The following is a 7246-nucleotide window of genomic DNA, read 5'->3' as shown; positions in this document are numbered from 1 at the left end:
CCCAAAGTCTTTAATTGGCACACCGGGAGCATTCGGAAACAAGTAAAATGGAACATAATATTATCTACCACCAAAATGAGTTGAGTGACAACCCAGTGATCCAGATCATATGTTTAATTCCGAAGTTATTGAGCTGTACTAAACGACCTCAAAATATATATAGTAAAACATACACTGAACATTAGCTTGAGAGTCTTAATTAGATAACACAGTCAGAGATAGTGCTGTATACCCCATACTATCATGGTATATAAATGATCAAAATGAGCTATATTCTTGTCTATTGACTTTCGTTCGACTATTTGGTAGTTAAATCATAACCCATTCTCTGAAATTATTGTATCAATGTTCTTGTATTAGCCAACATTGAGTAGATTACACTATGGTAATAAAAGACCTTCATATCTTAGATATTTATTACACTAAATGATTTGTCAACTATTGCATGTACACCAAAGACAAGCTATAGCCTAGGTTATTGGACCAGCCCTTCGCTGATACATAGTCCCTTATTACAGAGGTCGGACATCATGACAAAATACATTACTTAGTTTCTGCTGACAAAAGGGCATAAAACTTTAACTTACATCCTGCGATGTCATTGCTAGAACAATGATGCGGTCAAACGTGAGTTACAAAGATGAGATTGCTCCCTCGCCAAGTCTTCCTCGAAGCACAGCCTGTTATGAAAATCGTGTGTAAGTGGTTGATTAAGGACTCGCTCCCAGGGCAGCTTACAATGGAAGGACGAGGAAGGAACAAAGGCTGGCACGGGTGGGGTGACAGTCCGCTAAGTGTGGCTACAGTCTGACGCACAGGAAACCTCTGGTGCGTAGATTATTCTTCTCACTGAGGGCAGCGAAGCATGGCTCCCAGACTCCCTCAACAACATCATTAGTTAACAGAATCAGGGGTGGTGAAACAGGTGCTTTGGGGTCTCTAAACTCTTGAGGCATGTACCTAATCCTAGTCCGTTAAAATACAGCTCTGGTGCTAGCCTTTGAAACACGTAGGAGGTGGGGGAGGAGGAGCTCTTAGGTGGCTCTATGAGCGTCCCAGAGTCGCACCGACAGTGTCCTTGTGACTGTCGTTGTCATTGGGAGGTGCGTTGCAATGTTAATAATGAACACGAAAGCCTCCTATGGGGAGGAACAAATGGGGAGGGCACGGAATATGGGTGATGAGACATGCAGTCTCTTGAGCTAGCTGCCTCCTTGTTGTTGTTGTGGTTGTGGTTGTTGTTGCTAGGTGCCATCAAGTCCGGTCTGACTCACAGCAGCCCTGTGCACAGAGAAAGAAACCTCACCCCGGTCCCAAACCAGCACCACAAGTGTTTTCATACTTGAGCCCACTGTTACAGCCACTGGGCCAGTGCATCTCTCCAAGGGTCTCGGCTTCTTCACTGCCTTTTCCTTCACCAAGCACCGTGGCCTTTTCCAGCGACTCGTCCCTCGTGAAAGCACGTTTAAAGTACATGAGAGGAAGTCTCTCCATCCTCGCGTTCAAGGAGCATGCTGGCTGCACTTCTTCAGAAACAGATCTGGTTATTCTTTTGGCAGTCTGGGACACTTTCGATGTGGTTGGCCAGCACCATGATTTTAGTGACCAACACCTAGTTCTCCTCTTCTGATAGAGCAAAACAACACCAGCGTCCCATCCTGTCCCTGCTTGGAATTCCTAGTCCAAGACTTTGAATTATGTCTGGAAGTGTTTACCTCAGTTCTGGATATTGCTCTCTAGAGACGTGCTGAGCAAAAGGACAGGTATTTATGCATGTGTGCACACAGACACACACACACACACACACACACACACACACACACACACACACACACGGTGCAATAGTGAATAATAGAACAGAGAGGTAACTGCAATATCCAATCCCATTTATAAAGAGAAAGAATAAAAGTCATACAGCATTCTCACTGGTGTGTATCAATCTTGAAATCCCTTAACATGAACTTTGGAAAATGGGTGTAGAAGAGTCAAAACCCCACTCTGTTTCCCCTGAGCCATTGTTTCCGAAGGCTTCTGAAATGTCTTCTTGGAATCAACTTAATCCATCCAGGGATTTTAGCCGAGAATCCAATGGGTAACCTCTTGATTTTGTTCTTGTCTGAGGCTGTCACTCAAAAGATTCCTCAGCTTTGTCTGGCACTGACTGCAGAGGTGAATCGATAGCATCTTCCCATAGCATCTTTCGGTTCTGTGTGTCCATATCCACGCGCGCTCTCTCTCTGTCTTCTTTTTCTGTGTGCTCTTAAAATTTTCTTTCTTTCTTTTTCTGCTTATAAATAGGCTGATTTTTTGCCTACCCTCCCATCACCTCTGATGTATCATTACTTTTCTAATAGTAACTAACTCTTGCTTCAAGAATTTACTTTGACTACTTTTCCACCTAAAGCAACAACTGTAAAACAAAAACAAACAAACAAACAAACAAAAAACCAAGCCCAAGTTGATTTTGATTCCCGTGGATCCTGTAGGAGAGCATGGAGCTGCCCTCTAAGGTTTCCACGACTTTTTGAAAAGCAGCTAGGTCCTCACCACTCTGCCACAAGGGTCCTTAGTAAGACGCTCATTAGGGGCATCATTCACTGTTCACCTTATTGCAGACAACAGCTTGTTTTATGTTCATTGGTTGTTTTCATTATCATATCAATTACATGTTTTAGCTTCATATGAATATTTCTCACTGCTCATGCACTAATTTCCCATAGCAAGGCCACAGATTGCTGATTTGGTTGGGATGTTGCCGTATTCCACTTCTCATTTCTGCATTTTTCATATTAAGATAAGTTAAAAAAGTTTTACTTCTAGAATTCCAGTTCACAACATACGATTTTATCCCCTGCCCCTCAAAACCTGTGTTTAACCATCCCTCTGCAATAAGCGGAGCATAAGTAATGCACATGTCTAAGTCTTATCGTGGGACCTTCAAAAAGAGGTAGGGGGTGGTCTGGGTGTGCCATGGACATACAGTTTTGAGGTCAGAGCTAATACCCATTTTTTAAACAAAATTGAAGTAGACATTTTCCCAAACTGTGGAAGCTTTGCAACAAGTTTAAGGGAATTCTGCCCTCATAAAACCACAGTGCCCAAATGGATCAAGCATCTAATGGAAGCTCAGGAAAATCTCAAGAATGAACCAGAGAGGGAAGACCATTGGCATCTCTGTGTGAAGAAACTGTGACTTCAGTCTAGAAACTAGTGGAAGAAGAATGTCAAGTCACCATTGGTACAATAGCTACTGAAGTTGGATCTCACGTAGCTTGACATTTTCAATTTTAAGTGAATATCGTGGCTTCATCAACTTGCCTGCTGGATAGGTCCGTATGCAGTGCTAAAGATCAGCTACCCTAAAGAGCAGATCATCGCAGCAACTTTTAAAGCAAGACAGTCACTCATGAAGACAATATTGTGGAATAAATAGTAACATGGGACAAGTCTTGGATTTACCAATATGATATAACAAGTAAAGCCCAATCAAATTAATGGCTTCTGAGGGGATCTGCTTCAGAGGGTATTGGCTGGGCTAATTAAATCCAAGTCAGAGATATCAGCTCACACAGTTATGTTGACTTTTTTTTTTTTATTGTTTGGATTACAAATGGGCATTTTTGATAGATTTTTTTTTTTAAATAGTACAGAGACATTATCATTACAGGGGCTTATGATGAAATTTTAAGAAAACTGAAAACTACATTCATGAGACAACAGTCAGGAACAATCGACCAAAGAGTTTTGGTTTTTTTTAATCACTACAATGTATTTGCCTTCTTGGGAAACCTTACCCCGTCCATCGTACAGCACTGCTCTTGCTTCCCAAGTGCAAATAACATTTTGAAGAAACATTATTGGAGCTTCTTAAGGATTCCAACTCTGTCATTTGGAGATGCTATATAACTAGGAGTGCAGAATTCTTTGGGGGAAATGATTAGAGAGATGGAAACATTATCTTTCAGAGTGCATAGACCTACATGGCAGATATGGGAAGAGATAATCACTTTACATTTGGATATTTATCTTTAGTAAATATTCATGTGATTTTTGTAGCAATGCTTTTTGACTCAGTCTTGTGTGGAGGTTATGCTGTGTTGTTGTTGCCAGGTGCCACCAAGTCAGTACCCACTCACAGTGCCCCCTACAGACCACAGGGTGAAATACCGCCCTGTCCATCATCACCTGTAGGTCCCACATTTCCGTTGTAGACAAAGCAATACCTTGATGTATTTTTTTCCAAGCAACTTGGGTTGGTTGAGACTCTAATTTCCATTTCTTCACTCTGAAACATAGACGATGGTATGTTTTTTTGTGAAGCAAGTTTTATTGGTTGGAATAAGTCATCCCCCTAGACAGAAATCCACTAGAAAAGGAAGTCTATTACCGAGTCGGGGCCATAATGAAGAACTCAAAAAGTGGTGGACAGCTAGCAGTCTACCGCGATTACCACATAAAACAGGCAGTGTCGTGCCTCACAGATCATGTGGTGCGATGCCTTGAGAGGAAACCTTCGTGCTATTTTAATAGAAATTCTAGAAGCTCCTCTGCAGCAGAGACCCAACCACCCTGTGATGACCATGAATCTTAAGTGACTTTATTAATAAAAAGCCTAGTGGATACATGTGGGTCACAACCCTGACATCCCTCGTCCGGTCTTCCATTTTATCACGATGAGTTTTACTTCACATAATTTACCATGAAGCAGCCTGCCATTTCTAGAATGATAGCCACCTTGGTGAGTTATGGAGCACAGTTCTGTAACCACGGAAACAAAACGGACAGCCAGGATTTGCTTTTGCATAAAATAAATTTTGAAATATTACATTCACATCGGTCAGTCTCCTACATATCAATGTCTTCTCTTTCTATAATTTATTTAATAAAGCACTTGGCACGCCCATAATCTAACTTTTCTATCACAATGTGCACCTGTCACCAGAACCTGACTTCTATAAATTTATATGAAATGGGAATAAAATATGTGCTCCTATCTCAATTTGAAAATGAAATGTCAGAACCTCACTTGTTTTTTCTTTTCTTTCTCAAAGAAATTAATCTCAACAATGTGCAGTTTGACTCTGCATGAGTCAGCAACTCACAAGGCCCTATTGTACGCAGCGCCACTGTAATTCCCACAATTATTCAGATAATGAAATTAATAGTATTTTGGAACTTCTGTACCAATTGCATTTGTTTGCTAGAATTATAAGTAAATATCAATTTAATGTGTGAATATCTCTTATCCTTTTAAATTTTTTATTTCAATATTTCTCACATCAAAATTAAATGATTTCTCATGGCTGATGTTTTTAGTTTTCAATATTCTCATTTGCCCCATTCATTGCCTCTACTAAAGTTAATATAAGAAATCCTCAAATGTCTGAAGTGACGTAGATATGTGCCTATCACTTGTTTACTGAGAAGCATCCACAGAACCAGTGTAATTACTAAGGTACTGGAACGACGAGTCTTACTTGATTCACCGTGCACACTGAATTTCAAGAGATAAAGTAGGAGATGAGCTTTAAGTCCTTAAATTCAGAGTAAGATGGAAATTACTTTGACATGTTTTCCTTGACGAAGCTCACCACAGATTAAAGAAGAGGTGCATAGATTTAAAGGTAAAGGCATAACTGAGGAGCCCTCAGGTGGGATGGAGAATGGCACTTGTCAGAGATATCATTTCTTTCCTGTAACAGAAAAGAAATAAGCCTCAATGAATGATTTTCATCATCAATGGAATCAAGTTTTGGAGCGAAAGTTCATTACCACTACTAATCGTATCGTCAAAACGGACATGTTCTCTGAGTCATACACATGCATTAAGCTAAACTTAGCATGCCCCAAAGACATGATAATACATTGAAAAGCAAATGAACCGGGTGTCAAAATCCTGTAGGAGCAGCAACTACTCATGTATTTTAATGACTATTTCCCAATGGAATTTATAGATTCCCATGTTTATTGTTTAGCATAGAAACATGGTAATATTAGAATGTAGAAATCATTTCTTGCATCTATTTGAATAATTTGTTTTTAATAAGGACTTAATAACAGCCCAGTGATGAGTGCCCATTACCAGGGGATTGATGTTTAATGTCACTGTGTCTTGTCCAGGTTTGGGATGAACTCTATAGATCATTAAAACTCACATTATGTTCTCCATTAATAGGAGACATTTAGCAACAGAAGCAATTCTTACAGAATTCACATATTAGATATTGAACAACGTTAAATATAAATCACTAGAACTTAAAACTGCAATATTGAGCAGACATTAAAATACCCAAGCCACAGCTAGGATAGACCAAGCCATTGTCATCTACAGTAGCTGTGACCTCAATTTTCAGTGCCTTACCACAGAAGAGTACATTTCTGGCTCAGACTACATGCCCAGTGCAGGTTGACAAGGGACTTTGGCACAGCTCGTCCTTACACAAGGATGCTAGCTGGTGGAAGAACCACTAGCTGAAACTTGGCTAAAGCTTTGGCAGAACCCAAATAAGTTCAACGGTCTCAAATTAGTCATTAAATGACCTGGCACAATGAATGAACTAAAAGGAGTCACACCATTCACACCCATGTGACTATTATTGCATGAGGCCCAAGCAGAGAAAATGGAGTTATTTGGAAAACTATATACTCTTCCCACACATACATCTGAGCCTTTACCTGACAGATTTTTAGGGGCCTGGTACATTTACAAACAGTGATTAGACAAAGATGAGTTCCATTGAAGTGAGCTATAGTTTGTTTCTTTGGCCAAGAGAGTCAACTTAAAAAAATCAACTAATTGTTACGGACTGAATTATGAAATTTAAGAGAGAGAAATCACTGTTCACCTTTTCATTGGTCTCCACTTGACGTTTGCTCTCTTCACTGGCCGAGTCACTCCCTGGTCACTGAAGAAATAGGAAACCATATTCATCCTTTTAGGTTTTTAGGGCGCCGTGTCTTTAATTCAATGTCTTTATGATGAGTTATAAGCTGAGTCCTAGATGACTTGAAATATTCTTAAGACCCTGAAATACAATGCATATAATAGAAATGGACTCATCTAATGTGAAACAAGATTATATCCCTAAAATAATTTAATAAACTACCATATTCTCACATGTAATGTAAATAATACACTCACACATACAAAATGATTAAATTACAGTAAATACAGTGAACCCTCGTTTATCGCGGTTAATCGGTTCTAGACCCTACCGTGATAAATGAAATTCCGCGAAGTAGGATT

The sequence above is a fragment of the Echinops telfairi genome, unplaced genomic scaffold (genome assembly GCF_000313985.2).
Source record: "Echinops telfairi isolate 266 unplaced genomic scaffold, ASM31398v2 ScPeMD7_7400;HRSCAF=8409, whole genome shotgun sequence".
Taxonomy (NCBI): domain Eukaryota; kingdom Metazoa; phylum Chordata; class Mammalia; order Afrosoricida; family Tenrecidae; genus Echinops; species Echinops telfairi.
Note: the sequence above shows the minus strand (reverse complement) of the source record.